Source organism: Mobula hypostoma, chromosome 5 (genome assembly GCF_963921235.1).
Source record: "Mobula hypostoma chromosome 5, sMobHyp1.1, whole genome shotgun sequence".
Classification (NCBI taxonomy): domain Eukaryota; kingdom Metazoa; phylum Chordata; class Chondrichthyes; order Myliobatiformes; family Myliobatidae; genus Mobula; species Mobula hypostoma.
This window is the reverse complement of record NC_086101.1, coordinates 120212431-120226954: the sequence shown is the minus strand read 5'-3', so window position 1 is coordinate 120226954 and position 14524 is coordinate 120212431.

The window sequence follows — 14524 nt, the reverse complement described above, 5'->3', positions numbered from 1 at the left end:
CGAGTCCATGGACTGTGGGAACAGTTCAGTGATGGGTGAGTGAAGTTGAGTGAAGTTATCCCTTCTGGTTCAGGAGCCTGATGGTTGAGGGGCAATAACTGTTCCTGATCCAGGTGGTGTGGGTCCTGAGGCTCCTGTATCATCTTCCTAATGGTACCAGCAAGAAGAGATCATGGCCTGGGTGGTGGGGGTCCTCGTTGATGGATGCTACTTTCCTGCGACAGCGCACCTCATAGACGTGCTCATTAGTGGGGAGGGCTTTATCTGTGATGGATTGGGCTGGATCCATTACTTTTTGTACACTTTTATGTTCAAGGGCATTGGTTTTTCTAGACCAGACTGTGATGCAACCAGTCAATATACTCTCCACTACACATCGAAAGAAGTTTGTCAGAGTTTTAGTCAACATGCCAAATCTTTGCAAACTCCTGAGAAAGTAAGGCAGTGCTGCGCTTTCTTTGTAGTGACACTGACTTGCTGGACCCTCTGAATGATAATGCTGAGGAATTTAAAGTTGCTGACCCTCTCCACTTCTGATCCCTCAATGAGATCTGACTCATAGACATCCGGTTTCCTCAGCTGCTTGGTTTTGCTGACATAGCATAAGACGTTATTGATATGGCGCCACTGAGCCAGATTTCCAATCTCCCTTCTACATGCTGATTTGTCCCACCCTTTGATTTGGCCTGTGATATTGGTGTCATCAGCAAACTTGAATATGGCATTGGAGCTGTGCCTAGCCACCCAGTCACAAGTGTAAAGCAAGTAGAACAGGGGGCTAAGCACACAGCCTTGGGGTGCACCTGTGCTGATGGAGTCTAGGGAGGAGATGTTGCTGATTAAACTGACTGGGGTCTGCAAGTGAGAAATTCGAGGACCCAGTTACACAAGGCGGTATGGAGGCCAAGGCGGTGAAGCTTATTGATAAGTTTTGCAGTATAAAATGACAGACCCACTCTGTGCATTCAGCTCCTCCTCGATCAGGGGCTCTCGGCAGCGTCCGTCACTGCCCAGCAGCATCCTCCTTGGTGACGATGACAGAAAGAACTATTACTGCTGCATCAGCCATGGCTGCTGCCTCCAAGTCAGCGCCCTCCCATGAGCCCTTTTCCTGTTTACATTCTCGGAATATATTTTTGGCATTTTGGTCAATAAACCCAGAATAAGTTTCTATTTCCGTTTACTGTCAATGTTTACTCATGATTTCACCCTGCATTTCATAGTTCCTATTTAACTTCCTCACTGAACTACTTCAGGCCTTCTGGACACTCTGCTCTGACCTCCTCATGGTGAGGCACTGTAAAGCCCTTGGTAACTGTCCCAGCAGTGATCCTACACAATGCACACTGTAGCCCTCCAACCCAACTCATTCCACTCCCCTCATAACCTCTCTCCATCTCATCTGCCTGTACCTGCTCTCTCCACATCTACTCAGTCCATTGCTCTCACCACCACCCTCTTCTCTACCTCTCCTCTCCACACATACTCACTCCACTCCTCCCCCCACCAACTCTTTCCATTCCTTCCTCATCTCTCAACACCTGTTCACTCCACTCCTCCCTCCATCCCTTCTGTGTCTCCTCTCTCCAAACCTACTCACTCCACTCCTCCCCTTCACCACCTCTCTCTATCCCCTCTGTCTGTACCTCTTCTCTACACATATTCATTCCACTCCCCTCAACAACTCCCTCCATCTGTACCTCTTCTTACCACATCTCAAAACCTCTCTCCATCCCCTCCATCAGTATCCCCTCTCTCCAAACCTACCCACTCCACTCCTCCCCTCATCAACTCCCTCCATACCCTCCAGCTGTAACCCTCTCTCCACATCAACTCCATCCACTCCTCCTCCCTCCACCCAATCCATCTCTCCTTCATCTCGCCACATCTACTTATTTCACTCCTTTCCCTCAGCACCTCCCTCTGTACCTCCTCTCTTCACAGCTACTCATTCCAGTCCCCGCAACAATTCCATCCACCTCCTCTGCCAATACCTCATCTCTCAAAATCTACTCATGCTGATTTCCTCACAACCTCACTCCATCTCCTCCATCTGTATCACCTCACTCTACACTTACTCCCTCCACTCCTCCCCTCGCCATCTCTCTTCATCTGTACCACCTCACTCTACACCTACTCCCTCCACTCCTCCCCTCGCCATCTCCCTCCATCTCCTCCACCTGTACCACCTCACTCTATACCTACTCCCTCCGCTCCTCCCCTCGCCATCTCCCTCCACCTGCTGTCTCTATCTCCTATCTTAACATCTACTCACTCCACTCCTCCCACCACCTCCCTCAATCCCCTTTGCCTGTACCTCCTCTCTCCACAGCTTCTCCACTCTTTCCACCACCTCCCTTCCCCCTCTGTCTGTACCTCCACTCTGAATTACTTCTCTGCTCCCACCTCCCTCCATTCCTCTGTTTGTACCTCCTCGCTCCCCACCTACTCACTCAATCCCCCTCACCACCTCACTCCAACCCCTCCATCTTTACCTCCTCTCTACACCTCCACTCCCCTCACAACCCCTCCATTTTCTCCATTTGTACCTCTTCTTTCCACACTTTCTCACTCCACTCCTTCCCTTGCCATCTCCCTCCATCCCCTCATCAGTACCTCATTTCCTGACATCTACTCATCCCACCACCTCCCTCAATCCCCTCTGTCTGTGCCTCCTCTCACCAAACATACTCTCTCCCCTCCTCCCTATCACCAGTACCCTCCTCTTTTCTGCCTGTTTCCCTCCCTCCACATCCACTCACTCCACTATCCTCAGCAGTTCCCTCCACTACCTCCTTTTTACATCATCTCTCCAAATCTAATCATTTGACTCCTCCCCTCATCAACACCCTCCATCCCTCCATCTGTACCTTTTCTCACTGCATCTACACACTCCACTCCCCCTGACAACCTTCCACCATACCCACTCTTTACCTCCACTCCATTCCTCCTCTCGACAACTTCCTCCACGCCCTCCTTCAGCACAATTCTCCACATCTACATTCAACTCCTCTCCCTCCACCTCCCTCTAATTCCTCCATCTGTACCTCCTCTCTCCATGTCTACTCATGCTAATCCTGTCACAACCTTACTTCATCCCCTCCATCCGTACCTCCTCTCCATGCCTACTCACTCCACTCCTCCCACTACCTCCCTCTATCCCCTCCATCTGTACCTCCTCTCCACATCTACTCACTCCACTCCTCCCACCACCTCCCTCTATCCCCTCCATCTGTATCTCCTCTCCCCATCTACTCACTCCACTCCTCCCACAACCTCCCTCTATCCCCTCCATCTGTACCTCCTCTCCACATCTACTCACTCCACTCCTCCCACCACCTCCCTCTATCCCCTCCATCTGTACCTCCTCTCCACATCTACTCACTCCACTCCTCCCACTACCTCCCTCTATCCCCTCCATCTGTACCTCCTCTCACTAATCATACTCACTCCTGTCCCCCCCACCACCTCCCTCCTCCTTCCACTCTGTATCAACCTCCTCTCTCCATGGCTACTTACTCTCTCCCTACCACCTCCATCCATCCCTTCCTCCAGTACCTCATCTCTCGACATAGATTTCCTCCACTCCTCTCTCTCCACCTCCCACTATCTGCTCCATCTGAATCTCCTCTCTCCATGTCTACTCACTCTCTCCCCACCACCTCCCTGCAATCTCCTCCGTCAGTTTCTCCACTCTCTACATCTACTCACTCCACTTCTCCCACTCACCATCTCTCTTTATCCCCTCCTTCTCACCTTCTCTCCACATCTACTCACTCCACTCCTTCCCCTCACTACCTCCCTCCATCCTCTCCATCTGTACTTCACCTCTCCATACTTCACCCTAGTCCTCCCCCACTACCTCCCTCCCTCCCCTCTCTGTACCTCTTCTGTGCAAATCTACTCACTCCACTCCTCCCCTTCATCACCTCCCTCCATCCCCTTGTTACTACCTCCTCTCTCCACATCTACTCACTCCAGTCCTCCTCATTACCTCCCTCCATCTCCTCCGTCTGTACCCGTTCACTCCACACTTCCTCTGTCCATCAATATGCCCACCACCCTCACCTCCTTTGACATCTACACCATCCACAATTCCTCCTTCAACAACCCCTCCCACCTCATCTCTTCCCTCCACATTTCCTCCCTCAACATCTCCTCCCCCCTCACCTCCTCCTTCTACACCTTGTTTGTCCATTGACATGCCCAACCTCCCCTCCTCCCTTGACACCTCCTCCCTCCACATCTCTTTCTTCCACACCTCCTCCCTTGACAGCGGGGATCAGTGACCCGAAATGTGAGAAGTCTTAGCTCACTCAGTGCATAAGGCATCGATTTGTGGCGGTTTTGTATTTCCTACAGTGGCCAATCAGCGATCAGAATTGATTGGCAAGAACAAATTACAATAAGACAGGGGAATTCAGAGTGGCCTTTGTTGGAGCAGGCAGTGATAGATTGGGTATTTTGAGGTATTTGCTCTCCAAGGCTTCAGGAAGGTAAGGCTTCAGTGAGGGAAGGCAAAAAAGCCGTAGGCAGATATTTTTTCTCTCAGTTTATTTATTGTTTTCCTTCTTTATATTTGCACAGTTAGAACAGTAGGTATGCCAGGAAGGATACTTGAATGCTCCTCTTGCGGGATGTGGAAAGACAGGGAGACCTCTGGTGTCCCTGACAGTTTCACCCGAGAGAAGTGCATCTAGCTGCAGCTTCTAACATTCTGTGTTAAGGAGTTGGAGCTGGAACTGGATGAAGTCCGGATCATTCAGGAGGCTGAGAGGATGTTCGATAGGTTATATAGAGAAGTTGTTGCACCCAAGGTGCGGGAGGCGGTGGGGGTGTGGGGGATGGTTATACAGCCAGTGCAGAGTACTTCTGTGGCCATCCCTCAGCCAGAGCACTGCTGTGGGGATGACCTAGCCGAGGAAAATCACAGTGGGTCAGATCTCTGTCTCTGTGACTCAAGAAGGGAAGAGGGGGAGAAGTTGTGACCTGTGGTGATAGGGGATGCATTAGGTAGGGGAAGAGAAAGGAGGTTCTGTGGGAGATTCCAGGATGGTCTGATGCATCCTGGGTGCCAGGCTCCGGTGCGTCCCAGATCAAGTCCTCAGCATTCTTAAGTGGGAGGGTGAGCATCCAGAGGTCATGGTCCATGTAGGTACCAATGATGTGGGTAGGAAGAGTGATGAGGTTCTGCAAAATAAGCTCAGGTACGAAGTTAACGGACAAGACTCCAGGGTTATAATGTCAGGATTGCTACCCATGCCACGTGCTTGTCAGACCAGAAATAGGAAGAACATATAGTTTAACATGTGGCTAAGTAGTTGGTGCAGGAGGGAGCATGTCAAATTTTTGGATCATTGGGCTCTCTTCCAGTGAAGGTGGGACCAGTACAGAAAGGACGCTTTGCGCCTAAACCAGGACTAACACCCTAGCGGGAGGCTTTGCTAGTGCAGCACGGTGGGGTTTAAACTAGAGTTGTAGGGGGAGGGGAACCAGAGTGTCAGAACAGTTAGTGGAGAGGTTGTGGAAACAGACATTGGTGAGACCTCAGGCAAAATCAGGAATCAAAAGATTGAGCATGGTGTGACTAACATCCTGAGCAGCATATATTTCAATGCAAGAAGTATTGTAGGAGAGACCAGGTGAGTTCAGGGCATGGATCAACACATGGAATTATGATATTTTAGCCATTAGTGAGATTTAGCTGCAGGAGAGGCAGGATTGGCAGCTCAATATTCCGGAGTTATGCTATTTTGGACTAACAGAGCAGGAGGGATTAAAGGGGGAGGGGTGTTGCTAGTTGTCGGGGAAAATGTCACAGCAGTGCTCAGTCAGGACAGACTGGAGAACTCATCCAGTAAGGCATTATGAGTGGAAATGAGGAATAAAAAAGGTTTGATCATGTTAATGGGGCTAATTAAAAGGGAGGAGAAAATGGTGGCGCGACGCAGTGCGCGCAGCCGTTCCAAATGAATATCGTACGTGTAACTATGGGGCAGTGCACAATCTGGATTTGATGGAGACAGCCGTGAGAAACACGGAGGAATACCTGGAGTAACTTCTGAAATGCCTGCTTTGCTGCCGCTGCTACTGTGCGATCGAGAATCTCCGGAGGGGAAGGCCCCAAATCCTCGGCATTGCCTATTGCCTGTTGCCGGGGCCAGGGTCGAAGGGCTCAGCAGAGATGGTGCTCGGTGCTCAGTGTCGGAGAGCTGGTTGGAGGCTCGGAGTTTTCGGACGGACTCGGAGTTGGACTGTGGTCGGATGCTTCCAGTATGCTTCATCGGCAAGTTGGCGGCGCTGGAGGTTTACCGTCTGCATGAGATGATGGGACTTTCGAGAGACTTTGAGACTTTTACTGTGCCATGGTCTGTTCTTATCAAATTACGGTATTGCTTTGCACTGTTGTAATTATATGTTATAATTATGTGTTTTTTGTCAGTTTTTCAGTCGGTTTGTCATGTGTTTCCGTGATATCATTCTGGAAAAACATTGTATTATTTCTTAATGCATGCACTACTAAATGACAATAAAAGAGGACTGCATGTCCTCATAATTATAATCATAATATTACAGACCAACCAAAAGTCCATGGGATTTAGAGCAACAAATTTGTAGAGAGATCACAGACTATTGCAAGACACATAAGATTGTTATATTATTATTATGATTATGATTATGAGGACACGCAGTCCCCTTTTATTGTCATTTAGTAATGCATGCATTAAAAAATGATAATGTTTTTTCTGAATGATATCAGGGTAGGTGATTTTAACCATAGAACCATAGAACACTACAGCACAGAAAACAGGCCATTCGGCTCTTCTAGTCTGTGCCGAAACATTACTCCGCTAGTCCCATTGACCTGCATCCAGTCCATAACCCTCCAGACCTCTCCCATCCATGTACCTATCCAATTTATTCTTAAAACTTAAGAGTGAGCCCACATTTACCATGTCAGATGGCAACTCGTTCCACACTCCCACCGCTCTCTGAGTGAAGATATTCCTCCTAAACCTTTCCCCTTTCACCCTAAAGCCATGTCCTCTCATATTTATAACTTTTTACATATTCACTGGAACTCCCATCAAAGAGATGTAGAGCAGGCATAGGCAGGTAAGAACAAAGAAAGTACTTAGAAAAAGAAATGCAAGAGAACACTTTAGAAAGAAATCAGGAGGGCTAAAAGAAGGCATGACATTGCCCTAGAAGACAAGGTGAAGGAGAATCCTAAGGGATTTTACAGATATGATGAGAGCATAAGGATTGCAAGGGACAAAATTGGTCTCCTGGAAGTTTAGAATGGTAATCTATGCATGAAGCCAAAAGAGATGGGGATGATCTTGAGTGGACTTTTTGCATCAGTAGTTACTCAGGAGACAGTCTATAGAAGTGAGGCAAAACAGAAATGAGGTCATGGACCCTGTACAGATTACAAAATAGACAATAGACAATAGGTGCATGAGTAGGCCATTCGGCCCTTTGAGCCAGCACCACCATTCACTGTGATCATGGCTGATCATCCACAATCAGTATCCAGTTCCTGCCTTATCCCCATAACCTTTGATTCCACTATCTTTAAGAGCTCCATCCATCTCTTTCTTGAAAGCATCCAGGGACTTGACCTCCACAGCCTTCTGGGGCACAGCATTCCATATCTCCACCACTCTCTGAGTGAAAAAGTTTTTCCTCAACTCCGTTCTAAATGGCCTACCCCTTATTCTTAAACTGTGGCCTCTGGTTCTGAACTCACCCATTAGCGGGAACATGCTTCCTGCCTGCAGCATGTCCAATCCCTTAATAATCTTATATGTTTCAATAAGATCCTCTCTCAGCCTTCTAAGTTCCAGAGTATACAAGCCCAGTCGCTCCAATCTTTCGACATATGACAGTCCCGCCATCCCGGGAACTAACCTTGTGAACCTACGCTGCACTCCCTCAATAGCAAGAATGTCCTTCCTCAAATCTGGAGACCAAAACTGCACACAGTACTCCAGGTGTGGTCTCACCAGGGCCCTGTACAGCTGCAGAAGGACCTCTTTGCTCTTATACTCAATTCCCCTTGTTATGAAGGCCAGCATGCCATTAGCTTTCTTCACTGCCTGCTGTACTTGCATGCTTGCTTTCAGTGACTAATGCACAAGAACACCTAGATCTCGTTGTACTTCCCCTTTTCCTAATGACTCCATTTAGATAATAATCTGCCTTCCTGCTCTTACCACCAAAGTGGATAACCTCACATTTAGCCACATTAAACTGCATCTGCCCACTCACCCAGCCCGTCCAAGTCACCCTGCATTCTCATAACATCCTCCTCACATTTCACACTGCCACCCAGCTTTGTGTCATCAGCAAATTTGCTAATGTTACTTTTAATTCCCTCATCTAAATCATCAATATATATTGTAAACAGCTGTGGTCCCAGCACTGAACCCTGCGGTACCCCACTGGTTACCGCCTGTCATTCCGAAAGGGACCCATTAATCACTACTCTTCGTTTTCTGTCAGCCAGCCAATTTTCAATCCATGTCAGTACTCTGCCCCCAACAACATGTGCCCTAATTTTGCCCACTAATCTCCTATGTGGGACTTTATCAAAGGCTTTCCGAAAGTCCAGGAACACTACATCCACTGGCTCTCCCTTGTCCAAAATTCCAGAAAATTAGTCAAGCACGATTTCCCCTTCGTAAATCCATGCTGACTCAGACCGATCCTATTACTGCTATCCAGATGTGTCGTAATTTCATCTTTTATAATTGACCCCAGCTTCTTTCCCACCACCGATGTCAGGCTAACCGGTCTATAATTCCTTGTTTTCTCTCTTCCTCCCTTCTTGAAGAGAGAGACAACATTAGCCACCCTCCAATCTACAGAAACTGATCCTGAATCTATAGAACATTGGAAAATGATTACCAATGCGTTCACGATTTCTAAAGCCACCTCTTTAAATACTCTGGGATCTAGACCATCAGGTCCCGGGGACTTATCAGCCTTCAGACCCAACAGTCTATCCAACACCATTTCCTGCCTAATATAAATTTCCTTCAGTTCATCCATTAGCCTAGGTCCTTTGGCCACTATTATATCTGGGAGATTGTTTGTGCCTTCCCTAGTGAAGACAGATCCAAAGTACCTGTTCAACTCATCTGCCCTTTCCTTATTCACCATAATAAGTTCACCCGTTTCTATCTTCAAGGGCCCAGTTTTGGTCTTAACTATTTTTTTCTGTTCACATACCTAAAGGAGCTTTTACTATCCTCCTTTATATTCTTGGCTACTTTACCTTTGTACCTCATTTTTTCTCCACGTATTGCCTTTTTAGTTACCTTCTGTTGCTCTTTAAAAGTTTCCCAATCCTCCGGCTTCCCACTCATCTTTGCTATGTTATACTTCTTCTCTTTTATTTTTATACTGTCCATTACTTCCCTTGTCAGCCACGGCCTGTCATAAGGCAGGGGCTGGGAACGAACCCAAGTGCAAGACACAGACACTGATGTACTAGGGACGGGACTAGGATACAGGGAGATGGCAAGGACATGGACAGGAAAACCAGGAACCTGGAACAGGACTGGACAAAAGAGCTAGGGGCCTGGGCTTGGACTCCGAGCCAGAGACTGGACAAGGACCCAGTACCTGGGTCTTGCCTATGGCTCGGACCCCAGAACTAGGCAAGGATGAGACTTGGCTGGCAGGGAGGACGAGGCTGGAGACTTCGGGCTTGAAGCTAAAGGCTAGAGACTTGGCTTGGCTTGGCAAGAGGCTAGAGGCTAGAGACTTCACTTGGCTTGGCAAGAGGCTAGAGGCTAGAGACTTCAGGCTTGAGGCTAGGCAGGAGGCTGGAGTCTTCAGGCTTGAGGCTAGGCAGGCTCCTCCTGGGCAGGGTGCGGTACTCCTGGGCAGGGCGCGGATCACCACCCGACAGAAGGAAGGGACAGAACTAACCACAGGTAACGGCAAGACAGCTTGGCTTACCTGGGTGGAGGCAAGGGACAGGAATGGAGCTAGGTACAGGAATGGAGCTAGGTACAGGGTGGCTCCAGGACAAGACTGCAGGTGAGACGAGGCGAGAGTTACCAGCAAGACAAGGCAAGGCTTCAGGCAAGGCAAGGCGAGACGAGAACTTCAGGAGAGGCGAGAGTCACCGGCAAGACAAGACATGGCTTCTGGCAAAGTAAGGTGAGACGAGAACTTCAGGCGAGGCGTAAGTTACCGGCAAGACAAGGCAGGGCTTCAGGCGAGGAAACAGAAGGCAGAGGAAGGGATACAAGGAGTAAGGACAAGAACAATCCAGCAACCATCTCCTGGTCTCTGAGGGTATTTATGCAGCCAGCCCCAACGAGCATCAGCTGCCTCAATTAGAGCTAAACAAGAACAGAAACAGGGTAAACAGGAAAACCTGGAGCAAGGGTCGATGGACCGGACCGTGAACCGGAATACGGACTTCACGGACCGGACCATGACACGGCCTCCCCTTACCCCCCTTAGGATCTTTCTTCCTTTTTGGAATGAACTGATCCTGCACCTTCCACATTATTCCCAGAAACACTTGCCATTGCTGTTCCACTGTCATCCCTGCTAGGGTATTGTTCCATTGAACTTTGGCCAGCTCCTCCCTCATAGCACCATAGTTCCCTTTGTTCAACTGTAATACTGACACTTCTGAGTTTCTCTTCTCCCTCTCAAATTGTAGATTAAAACTTATCATATTATGGTCACTACCTCCCAATGGCTCCTTTACCTCGAGGTCCCCGATCAAATCCGGTTCATTGCACAACACTAAATCTAGAATTGTGTTCTCTCTGGTAGGCTCCAGTACAAGCTGTTCTAAGAATCCATCTCGGAGGGACTCCACAAACTCACTTTCTTGGGGTCCAGTACCAACCTGATTCCTCCAGTCTACCTGCATGTTGAAATCCCCCATAACAACTGTAGCATTACCTTTGCGACATGCCAATTCTAACTCTTGATTCAATTTACACCCTACATCCAGACTACTGTTTGGGGGCCTGTAGATAACTCCCATTAGGGTCTTTCTACCCTCAGAATTTCTCAGTTCTATCCATACTGACTCTACGTATCCTGATTCTATGTCCCCCCTCGCAAGGGACTGAATATCATTCCTCACCAACAGAGCCACCCCACCCCCTCTGCCCATCAGTCTGTCCTTTCGATAGGACGTATACCCTTGAATATTCATTTCCCAGGCCCTGTCCACTTGAAGCCATGTCTCTGTTATTCCCACAACATCATACTTACCAATTTCCAACTGTGCCTCAAGCTCGTCCACTTTATTTCTTATACTCCGTGCATTCATATACAATACTTTTAATTCATTACTCCCCTCACCTCCCATATCAATTCCTATTTCACTTGGCCATACTGTACGATCCCTTCTTGAGCTTTCTGTTCTGTTGATTCTGCTGTCTTTCTGAACTTTTCCTATTCTCACTTTCCCTTTATCTCCATCCTTATGTTTCCAGTTCGTCCCCTCTCCCCCCGCACCACTACTTAGTTTAAACACACCCATGTTGCAGAGGCAAACCTGCCTGCCAGAATGCTGGTGCCCCGCTTATTAAGGTGCAACCCGTCCCTTTTGTACCATTCAAGAGGAAGTGTTTGCTATCTTTAGGCAAATCAGGGTGGATACCTTCTTAGATCATGTCTACACAAATCTGGCTGACCATCTTTCATTGTTTCTGTTTCCCAAGTATAGCCCGATCATTAAACGTGTGAAACCCACAATGAGGACTATTAAGATCTGGCTGGAGGGGGCTGACTCTGCTCTTCAGCACCAATTCCAGCACACAGACTGGAGCACATTTGCTGCCCATGCCACCACAGACTCTCAGGTTAACATCGACTTATATACCAACTCTGTCCCTGAGCACATCAACAAGTGTGTGGATAGAGTGACATCATAAAAACAAATAAAAGTTTTCCTTAGTCAGAAACCATGGATGAACAGAGAGGTTCGCCTCCTGCTCAAAGCCAGAGATTCAGCCTTCAGGTCTGGAGACCGGGAGGTTTGCAGCTCAGCCAGGGCCAACCTGAGGAGGGGAATCTCTCAGGCTAAACACATATGCAAACAGAGAATCGAGGAGCATTTCAACTCCTCGGACCCCCGGCACATGTGGCATAACATACAGGTCATTACAGACTTCAAACCACCTAGTACTGTGCCCCCTTCCAGCTCTGCTTCCCTCCCTGATGAGCTCAATTACTTCTACGCTTGCTTTGACTGAGAGAACAAGGAAGTCACCCTCAAAGCGGATCTCCCACCTGGTGAACTGTCTCCCTCACTTTCCACCTCCGATGTTTGCGCCACCCTGAGCAGGGTGAATGTACGGAAGGCAGCTGGTCCAGGATGGAATACCTGGTCGTGTGCTCAGAGTCTGTGCAGGGCAGTTGGCCGGGGTCTTCAAGGGCATTTTTATTCTCCCTGGCCCAGGCAGTTGTCTCCACAAGCTTCAAGATCGCCACCATTGTGCCAGTGCTGAAGCATTCCACTGCCACGGTCCTGAATGACTTCCGCCCAGCTGCACTCACCCCCATCATTGCAAAGTGCTTTGAGAGACCAGTTCTATCACATCTGAAATCCTGTCTGCCCACTACCCTGGACCCCCATCAATTTGCCTATCGCACCAACACGTCAACGGAGGATGCCATCTCCATGGTACTTCACTCTGCCCTGACCCACCTGGACAGCCCCAACTCTTACGCTAGAATGCTGTTCATTGACATTAGTTCAGCATTCAATACTGTGATCCCCTCCAAGCTGATCGCCAAACTTCACCAGCTTGGTATCAGCTCATCCCTCTGCAATTGGACCTTGGACTTTCTGACTAACAGACCCAATCAGTTAAGTTACACAACCTCTCCTCCTCCACTCACACCCTGAACTCTGGTGTGCCTCAAGGCTGTGTGCTGAGCCCTCTTCTGTACTCCCTTTTCACCTATGACTGTGTTCCTGTACATGGTTCTAACTCCATAATCAAGTTTGCAGACAACACCATGGTGGTTGGCCTGATCAGAGGGGATGACAAGACGACCTACAGGGATGAGATCCAGCACCTGGCCGCGTGGTGTGCCAACAACAACCTGGCTCTTAACAACCAGAAGACCAAGGAGGTCATTGTGGACTTCAGGAATGCTACTAGCCACACTCACGTCCCCATCTACATCAACGCAGCTGTAGTGGAGCGTGTATCAAGCTTCAAATTCCTTGGTGTCCGCATTTCCGAGGATCTCACCTGGTCCCTAAACTCCTCTATTCTGATCAAAAAGACGCAACAGCGCCTTTATTTCCTGCGGAGCATCAAGAAAGCTCACCTCTGTCCCAGGATACTGACGGACTTTTACCACTGTACCATTGAGAGCATACTCACCAACTGCATCTTAGTGTGGTATGGCAATTGCCCTGTATCGGACCGCTAAGCACTCCAAGTGTGTGGTGAAAACTGCCCAGCGGATTATGGCACCCAGTTGCCCACCATTGAGAACATCGACCATAAACGCTGCCTGAGCAGGGCGAAAAGCATTATCGAGGATGCATCTCACCCTAACCATGGACTTTTTACTCTCCTCCCATCCAGTAGGCACACAGGAGCCTCTGCTCCCGCACCAGCAAGCACTGGAAGAGCTTCTTCCCTGAGGCTGTGACCCTGCTGAACCTCACATCACAGCGCTAAGCAGTATTGCACCCATATTGTACTGTCTCAGTACTTTTATATTTGTGTGCTGTAGCACTTACTTTTTATTCGCAGTTATTTTGTAAATAACACTATTCTTTGCATTGCTGGTTAGAGGCTAACTGCATTTCATTGGCTTTGTATCTGTACTCGACGCAATGACAATAAATTGAATCTAATCTAATCTAATAAATCCCCAAGGCCTGACAAGAGGTTCCCTTGGACCCTATGGGAGGCAAGTGCAAACATTGCAGGGCCCTAGCAGAGATATTTAAATCATCCTTCATGACAAGTGAGGTAATGGGGTATTGGAGGACAGCAAATGTTGTTTTGCTGTTCAAGAAAGGCTCCAAAATAAACCAGGAAATTACAGGTTGGTCAGCCTGACATCAGTAGTGGGAAAGTCATTAGATAGTAATCGTCATGGTTTCCATGCCATTGGAATCAGTTGGTTGATTTGTGAAGTATCGTGTGCTTCTTGGAGTGCAACATCAAGTACACGTTAAACAAATACAGGCAGAGGCATCTTCACTCTATGGGCCACTTCTTCAGACAAAGACCATCATCCTTGACCTCGAGGGATAGGCATGACGATGACGAAGGGACCAGATATATGAGTACTTGGATAGACGGACTAGTTACAGGTAGTCACCATGGCTTTGTGTGTGTAGGTCATGTCTAACCAATCTTTAGAGTATTTTGAGGAAGTTATCAGGAAAGTGGATGTTGTCTACATGGACTTTAGCAAGGCATTTGACACGGTCCCACATGGGAGGTTGGTCAAGAAGATTCATTCACTCAACATTCAAAATAAGGGAGTAAATTGGATTAGACAT